The sequence below is a fragment of the Colius striatus genome, chromosome 28, assembly GCF_028858725.1.
Source record: "Colius striatus isolate bColStr4 chromosome 28, bColStr4.1.hap1, whole genome shotgun sequence".
NCBI classification, from domain to species: domain Eukaryota; kingdom Metazoa; phylum Chordata; class Aves; order Coliiformes; family Coliidae; genus Colius; species Colius striatus.
The window spans coordinates 2,493,117-2,501,511 of record NC_084786.1 but is presented as its reverse complement, the minus strand read 5'-3'; positions in this window follow the sequence as shown (position 1 = coordinate 2,501,511).

The following is an 8,395-nucleotide window of genomic DNA, read 5'->3' as shown; positions in this document are numbered from 1 at the left end:
GAGGAGAGGGGCAACGGACCGTGGGCCTGCAGCGGAGGGCGGCAGTGGGTGAGGAGTCCGAAAGCCAGGAAGGGACAAGAAAAGGTTTGCAACTGTGTTGATAACGCCACCTTGTTGTCTTGCAGCCCGTGTCATCAGCCGCGTCGATGCGCCCCATGCATGCGTGTGTCCGTGTGATGCGCTCGTGTCAGCTCCCAGTCGACCCCATTCCCTGGAAAGGAGCAGCGAAGTAGCTCCTCGTCCTCAGGGCCGTTCGGCTAAGTCGGGAGGGTCCTGCACCCAATCAGGTACTGCGATCAGGTACTGCCCAAGGAAGCCGATGTCGGGGTGACGGAGGAGGGGGGCAACAAACCCCAGGCCCGCAGCAGGCCTGGGTTTGCAAGGTTTTGTCGGGGGCGGGCCTGCGTCACAATGAACCCGTTGTCGGGGTGACGGTGGAGACGGGCAAAAGACCCCGGGCCCATAGCAGGCCTGGGTTTGCAAGGTTTGGGCGGGGGACGGCCTGCGTCACAATGAAACCGTTGTCGGGGTGACGGCGGAGAGGGGCAACGGACCCAGGGCCCGCAGCAGGCGTCCGTTTGCAAGGTCTGGGCGGGGGCGACCTGTGTCACAATGAACCCGTTGTCGGGGTGACAGCGGAGAGGGGCAACGGTCCCCAGGCTCGCAGCGGGCCTGGGTTTGCAAGGTTTCGGCGGGGGACGGCCTGCGTCACAATGAACCCGTTGTCGGGGTGACGGCGGAGAGGGGCAACAAACCCCAGGACCGCAGCGGGCCTGGGTTTGAAAGGTTTGGGTGGGGGCGGCCTGCGTCACAATGAACCCGTTGTTGGGGTGACGGAGGAGAGGGGCAACGGACCGTGGGCCTGCAGCGGAGGGCGGCAGTGGGTGAGGAGTCCGAAAGCCAGGAAGGGACAAGAAAAGGTTTGCAACTGTGTTGATAACGCCACCTTGTTGTCTTGCAGCCCGTGTCATCAGCCGCGTCGATGCGCCCCATGCATGCGTGTGTCCGTGTGATGCGCTCGTGTCAGCTCCCAGTCGACCCCATTCCCTGGAAAGGAGCAGCGAAGTAGCTCCTCGTCCTCAGGGCCGTTCGACTAAGTCGGGAGGGTCCTGCACCCAATCAGGTACTGCGATCAGGTACTGCCCAAGGAAGCCGATGTCGGGGTGACGGAGGAGGGGGGCAACAAACCCCAGGCCCGCAGCAGGCCTGGGTTTGCAAGGTTTTGTCGGGGGCGGGCCTGCGTCACAATGAACCCGTTGTCGGGGTGACGGTGGAGACGGGCAAAAGACCCCGGGCCCATAGCAGGCCTGGGTTTGCAAGGTTTGGGCGGGGGGCGGCCTGCGTCACAATGAACCCGTTGTCGGGGTGACGGCGGAGAGGGGCAACGGACCCAGGGCCCGCAGCAGGCCTGGGTTTTCGAGGTTTGGTCAGGGGCGGCCTGCGTCGCAATGAACCCGTTGTCGGGGTGACGGTGGAGAGGGGCAAGAGACCCCGGGCCCATAGCAGGCCTGAGTTTTCAAGGTTTTGGCGGGGGACGGCCTGCGTCACAGGGAAGTCGTTGTCGGGGTGACGGCGGAGAGGGGAACAAAACCCCGGGCCCGCAGCAGGCCTGGGTTTGCAAGGTTTGGTCAGGGGGCGGCCTGCGTCACAGGGAAGTCGTTGTCGGGGTGACGACAGAGAGGGGCAACGGACCCAGGGCCCGCAGCAGGCCTGGGTTTCCAAGGTTTCGGCGGGGGACGGCCTGCGTCACAATGAACCCGTTGTCGGGGTGACGGCGGAGAGGGGCAACGGACCCAGGGCTCGCAGCAGGCCTGGGTTTTCAAGCTTTGGTCAGGGGCGGCCTGCGTCACAATGAACCCGTTGTCGGGGTGAGGGCGGAGAGGGGCAACGGACCCAGGGCCCGCAGCAGGCCTGGGTTTGCAAGGTTTTGTCGGGGGGGGGCCTGCGTCACAATGAACCCGTTGTCGGGGTGACGGTGGAGACGGGCAAAAGACCCCGGGCCCATAGCAGGCCTGGGTTTGCAAGGTTTGGGCGGGGGACGGCCTGCGTCACAATGAAACCGTTGTCGGGGTGACGGCGGAGAGGGGCAACGGACCCAGGGCCCGCAGCAGGCGTCCGTTTGCAAGGTCTGGGCGGGGGCGACCTGTGTCACAATGAACCCGTTGTCGGGGTGACAGCGGAGAGGGGCAACGGTCCCCAGGCTCGCAGCGGGCCTGGGTTTGCAAGGTTTCGGCGGGGGACGGCCTGCGTCACAATGAACCCGTTGTCGGGGTGACGGCGGAGAGGGGCAACAAACCCCAGGACCGCAGCGGGCCTGGGTTTGAAAGGTTTGGGTGGGGGCGGCCTGCGTCACAATGAACCCGTTGTTGGGGTGACGGAGGAGAGGGGCAACGGACCGTGGGCCTGCAGCGGAGGGCGGCAGTGGGTGAGGAGTCCGAAAGCCAGGAAGGGACAAGAAAAGGTTTGCAACTGTGTTGATAACGCCACCTTGTTGTCTTGCAGCCCGTGTCATCAGCCGCGTCGATGCGCCCCATGCATGCGTGTGTCCGTGTGATGCGCTCGTGTCAGCTCCCAGTCGACCCCATTCCCTGGAAAGGAGCAGCGAAGTAGCTCCTCGTCCTCAGGGCCGTTCGGCTAAGTCGGGAGGGTCCTGCACCCAATCAGGTACTGCGATCAGGTACTGCCCAAGGAAGCCGATGTCGGGGTGACGGAGGAGGGGGGCAACAAACCCCAGGCCCGCAGCAGGCCTGGGTTTGCAAGGTTTTGTCGGGGGCGGGCCTGCGTCACAATGAACCCGTTGTCGGGGTGACGGTGGAGACGGGCAAAAGACCCCGGGCCCATAGCAGGCCTGGGTTTGCAAGGTTTGGGCGGGGGGCGGCCTGCGTCACAATGAACCCGTTGTCGGGGTGACGGCGGAGAGGGGCAACGGACCCAGGGCCCGCAGCAGGCCTGGGTTTTCGAGGTTTGGTCAGGGGCGGCCTGCGTCGCAATGAACCCGTTGTCGGGGTGACGGTGGAGAGGGGCAAGAGACCCCGGGCCCATAGCAGGCCTGAGTTTTCAAGGTTTTGGCGGGGGACGGCCTGCGTCACAGGGAAGTCGTTGTCGGGGTGACGGCGGAGAGGGGAACAAAACCCCGGGCCCGCAGCAGGCCTGGGTTTGCAAGGTTTGGTCAGGGGGCGGCCTGCGTCACAGGGAAGTCGTTGTCGGGGTGACGACAGAGAGGGGCAACGGACCCAGGGCCCGCAGCAGGCCTGGGTTTCCAAGGTTTCGGCGGGGGACGGCCTGCGTCACAATGAACCCGTTGTCGGGGTGACGGCGGAGAGGGGCAACGGACCCAGGGCTCGCAGCAGGCCTGGGTTTTCAAGGTTTGGTCAGGGGCGGCCTGCGTCACAATGAACCCGTTGTCGGGGTGAGGGCGGAGAGGGGCAACGGACCCAGGGCCCGCAGCAGGCCTGGGTTTGCAAGGTTTTGTCGGGGGGGGGCCTGCGTCACAATGAACCCGTTGTCGGGGTGACGGTGGAGACGGGCAAAAGACCCCGGGCCCATAGCAGGCCTGGGTTTGCAAGGTTTGGGCGGGGGACGGCCTGCGTCACAATGAAACCGTTGTCGGGGTGACGGCGGAGAGGGGCAACGGACCCAGGGCCCGCAGCAGGCGTCCGTTTGCAAGGTCTGGGCGGGGGCGACCTGTGTCACAATGAACCCGTTGTCGGGGTGACAGCGGAGAGGGGCAACGGTCCCCAGGCTCGCAGCGGGCCTGGGTTTGCAAGGTTTCGGCGGGGGACGGCCTGCGTCACAATGAACCCGTTGTCGGGGTGACGGCGGAGAGGGGCAACAAACCCCAGGACCGCAGCGGGCCTGGGTTTGAAAGGTTTGGGTGGGGGCGGCCTGCGTCACAATGAACCCGTTGTTGGGGTGACGGAGGAGAGGGGCAACGGACCGTGGGCCTGCAGCGGAGGGCGGCAGTGGGTGAGGAGTCCGAAAGCCAGGAAGGGACAAGAAAAGGTTTGCAACTGTGTTGATAACGCCACCTTGTTGTCTTGCAGCCCGTGTCATCAGCCGCGTCGATGCGCCCCATGCATGCGTGTGTCCGTGTGATGCGCTCGTGTCAGCTCCCAGTCGACCCCATTCCCTGGAAAGGAGCAGCGAAGTAGCTCCTCGTCCTCAGGGCCGTTCGGCTAAGTCGGGAGGGTCCTGCACCCAATCAGGTACTGCGATCAGGTACTGCCCAAGGAAGCCGATGTCGGGGTGACGGAGGAGGGGGGCAACAAACCCCAGGCCCGCAGCAGGCCTGGGTTTGCAAGGTTTTGTCGGGGGCGGGCCTGCGTCACAATGAACCCGTTGTCGGGGTGACGGTGGAGACGGGCAAAAGACCCCGGGCCCATAGCAGGCCTGGGTTTGCAAGGTTTGGGCGGGGGGCGGCCTGCGTCACAATGAACCCGTTGTCGGGGTGACGGCGGAGAGGGGCAACGGACCCAGGGCCCGCAGCAGGCCTGGGTTTTCGAGGTTTGGTCAGGGGCGGCCTGCGTCGCAATGAACCCGTTGTCGGGGTGACGGTGGAGAGGGGCAAGAGACCCCGGGCCCATAGCAGGCCTGAGTTTTCAAGGTTTTGGCGGGGGACGGCCTGCGTCACAGGGAAGTCGTTGTCGGGGTGACGGCGGAGAGGGGAACAAAACCCCGGGCCCGCAGCAGGCCTGGGTTTGCAAGGTTTGGTCAGGGGGCGGCCTGCGTCACAGGGAAGTCGTTGTCGGGGTGACGACAGAGAGGGGCAACGGACCCAGGGCCCGCAGCAGGCCTGGGTTTCCAAGGTTTCGGCGGGGGACGGCCTGCGTCACAATGAACCCGTTGTCGGGGTGACGGCGGAGAGGGGCAACGGACCCAGGGCTCGCAGCAGGCCTGGGTTTTCAAGGTTTGGTCAGGGGCGGCCTGCGTCACAATGAACCCGTTGTCGGGGTGAGGGCGGAGAGGGGCAACGGACCCAGGGCCCGCAGCAGGCCTGGGTTTGCAAGGTTTTGTCGGGGGGGGGCCTGCGTCACAATGAACCCGTTGTCGGGGTGACGGTGGAGACGGGCAAAAGACCCCGGGCCCATAGCAGGCCTGGGTTTGCAAGGTTTGGGCGGGGGACGGCCTGCGTCACAATGAAACCGTTGTCGGGGGTGACGGCGGAGAGGGGCAACGGACCCAGGGCCCGCAGCAGGCGTCCGTTTGCAAGGTCTGGGCGGGGGCGACCTGTGTCACAATGAACCCGTTGTCGGGGTGACAGCGGAGAGGGGCAACGGTCCCCAGGCTCGCAGCGGGCCTGGGTTTGCAAGGTTTCGGCGGGGGACGGCCTGCGTCACAATGAACCCGTTGTCGGGGTGACGGCGGAGAGGGGCAACGGACCCAGGGCCCGCAGCAGGCCTGGGTTTTCAAGGTTTGGTCAGGGGCGGCCTGCGTCACAATGAACCTGTTGTCGGGGTGACGGCGGAGAGGGGCAACGGACCCAGGGCCCGCAGCAGGCCTGGGTTTGCAAGGTTTGGGCGGGGGACGGCCTGCGTCACAAGGAAGCCGTTGTCGGGGTGACGGCGGAGAGGGGAACAAAACCCCGGGCCCGCACCGGGCCTGGGTTTTCAAGGTTTGGTCAGGGGCGGCCTGCGTCACAATGAACCCGTTGTCGGGGTGACGGCGGAGAGGGGCAACGGACCCAGGGCCCGCAGCAGGCGTCCGTTTGCAAGGTCTGGGCGGGGGCGACCTGTGTCACAATGAACCCGTTGTCGGGGTGACGGAGGAGAGGGACAACGGACCGTGGGCCTGCAGCGGAGGGCGGCAGTGGGTGAGGAGTCCGAAAGCCAGGAAGGGACAAGAAAAGGTTTGCAACTGTGTTGATAACGCCGCCTTGTTGTCTTGCAGCCCGCGTCACCGGCTGCGTCGATGCGCCCCATGCCTGCGTGTGTCCGTGTGATGCGCTCGTGTCGGCTCCCAGTCGACCCCATTCCCTGGAAAGGAGCAGCGAAGTAGCTCCTCGTCCTCAGGGCCGTTCGGCTAAGTCGGGAGGGTCCTGCACCCAATCAGGTACTGCGATCAGGTACTGCCCAAGGAAGCCGGTGTCGGGGTGACGGAGGAGGGGGGCAACAAACCCCAGGCCCGCAGCAGGCCTGGGTTTGCAAGGTTTTGTCGGGGGCGGCCTGCGTCACAATGAACCTGTTGTCGGGGTGACGGCGGAGAGGGGCAACGGACCCAGGGCCCGCAGCAGGCCTGGGTTTGCAAGGTTTGGGCGGGGGACGGCCTGCGTCACAAGGAAGCCGTTGTCGGGGTGACGGCGGAGAGGGGAACAAAACCCCGGGCCCGCACCGGGCCTGGGTTTTCAAGGTTTGGTCAGGGGCGGCCTGCGTCACAATGAACCCGTTGTCGGGGTGACAGCGGAGAGGGGCAACGGTCCCCAGGCCCGCAGCAGGCCTGGGTTTGCAAGGTTTGGTCAGGGGCGGCCTGCGTCACAATGAACCCGTTGTCGGTGTGACGGCGGAGAGGGGCAACGGACCCAGGGCCCGCAGCAGGCGTCCGTTTGCAAGGTCTGGGCGGGGGCGACCTGTGTCACAATGAACCCGTTGTCGGGGTGACGGCGGAGAGGGGCAACGGTCCCCAGGCTCGCAGCGGGCCTGGGTTTGCAAGGTTTCGGCGGGGGACGGCCTGCGTCACAATGAACCCGTTGTCGGGGTGACGGCGGAGAGGGGCAACGGACCCAGGGCCCGCAGCAGGCGTCTGTTTGCAAAGGAACAATAAGAAAAGAGGAACGGGGTGCAAGCGGCATGCGCGTGTTTTTGTTTGCTCGGAAGATTCTGCGGCCAGGCGGCATCCTCGACGAGGTAAGCTAAATGGTTATCTATGAATTCGTTACTTAGTTAATTCATTGTCACTAGACAATTAGCTGATGAAGTTCATTTGTTTATGAGTAAAAAAAAAAAAAAAAAAAAAAAAAAAAACCAAAACAAAAAACCCCACTAGCTAACTACCTTTGAGTTAAGAATCGAATTGGGATGAATCCTCTTCATTCAGTTTTAATTCATGTATTACAGTTTGTTGCTACGCTAAGAGCAATCAACGCTCAATGGACACACACATCGGCGGAAGTCATTTCCAGGGCCAGGAGTTTTAATTTGCGCGTGTGTGATGATTAAAAACATAGCGGCGGGGCTGTCGCCAGGTCCACCCTCCCTGGCAAATCGGCGGGGGGGCGCGGGGGGGGCGCGGGGGGAGGGAGAAGGGGGGTGAGGTTGCGGCCAGGTCTACCCCGCCGGAAATCATAGCGGCAAGGTCGTCGCCAGGTCTACCCCTCCGAAAGAACGTGGCGTCCGGGCTGCCAGGTCTACCCCCTCGTCGGCGGGGGGAAAAAAAAAATAAAAAAAATTAAAAAAACTAAAAAAAAACACCCCAAAAGCGGCGGGGCTACCGCCAGGTCTACCTACCCTGGCAAATCGGCGGAGGGGTGGGGGGGGAAGGGGGGGGGGGGGGAAGGGGGGGGCGGGGGGTTCGGGTTCGGCCAGGTCTACCCCGCCGGTAACAACATAGCGGCAAGATCGTCGCCAGGTCTACCACTCCGAAAGAACGCGGCGGCCTGGGCTGCCAGGTCTACCCCTCGGGAACATCATAGCGGCGGGGCTGTCGCCAGGTCCACCCTCCCTGGCAAATCGGCGAGGGGGGGAGGTTGGGGGGGAAAGAAGAGTTCGGTTTCGGCCAGGTCTACCCCGCTGGCAAATCATAGCGGCAAGGTCGTCGCCAGGTCTACCCCCTCGTAGGCGGAAAAAAAACCCCATAAGCGGCGGGGCTTCCGCCACGTCTACGTTCCCTGGCAAATCGGCGGGGGGGGGGGGGGGGGGGGGGGGGAAGCGGGGGGGGAGCGGGGGTTCGGTTTCGGCCAGGTCATCCCCGCCGGCAAATCATAGCGGCAAGGTCGTCGCCAGGTCTACCCATCGGAAAGAACGTGGCGGCTGGGCTGTCAGGTCTTGCCCCTCGTAGGCGGGGGAAAAAAAAAAAAAAAAAAGCGGCGGAGCTGTCGCCAGGTCTACGCCTCCGGCAAAGCACTGCGGCGGGTCTTTCGCCAGGTCTTCCCACCCCTCCGGCAGCTGATAGCGGCGGGGCTGTCGCCAGGTCCACCCTCCCTGGCAAATCGGCGGGGGGCGCGGGGGGGGGGGGGGGGGGGGAGAAGGGGGGTTAGGTTGCGGCCAGGTCTACCCCGCCGGAAATCATAGCGGCAAGGTCGTCGCCAGGTCTACCCCTCCGAAAGAACGTGGCGTCCGGGCTGCCAGGTCTACCCGCTCGTAGGCGGGGGGGGGAAAAAAAAAAAAAAAAACCAAAAAAACCAAAAAACCACCCCAAATGCGGCGGGGCTACCGCCAGGTCTACCCTCCCTGGCAAATCGGCG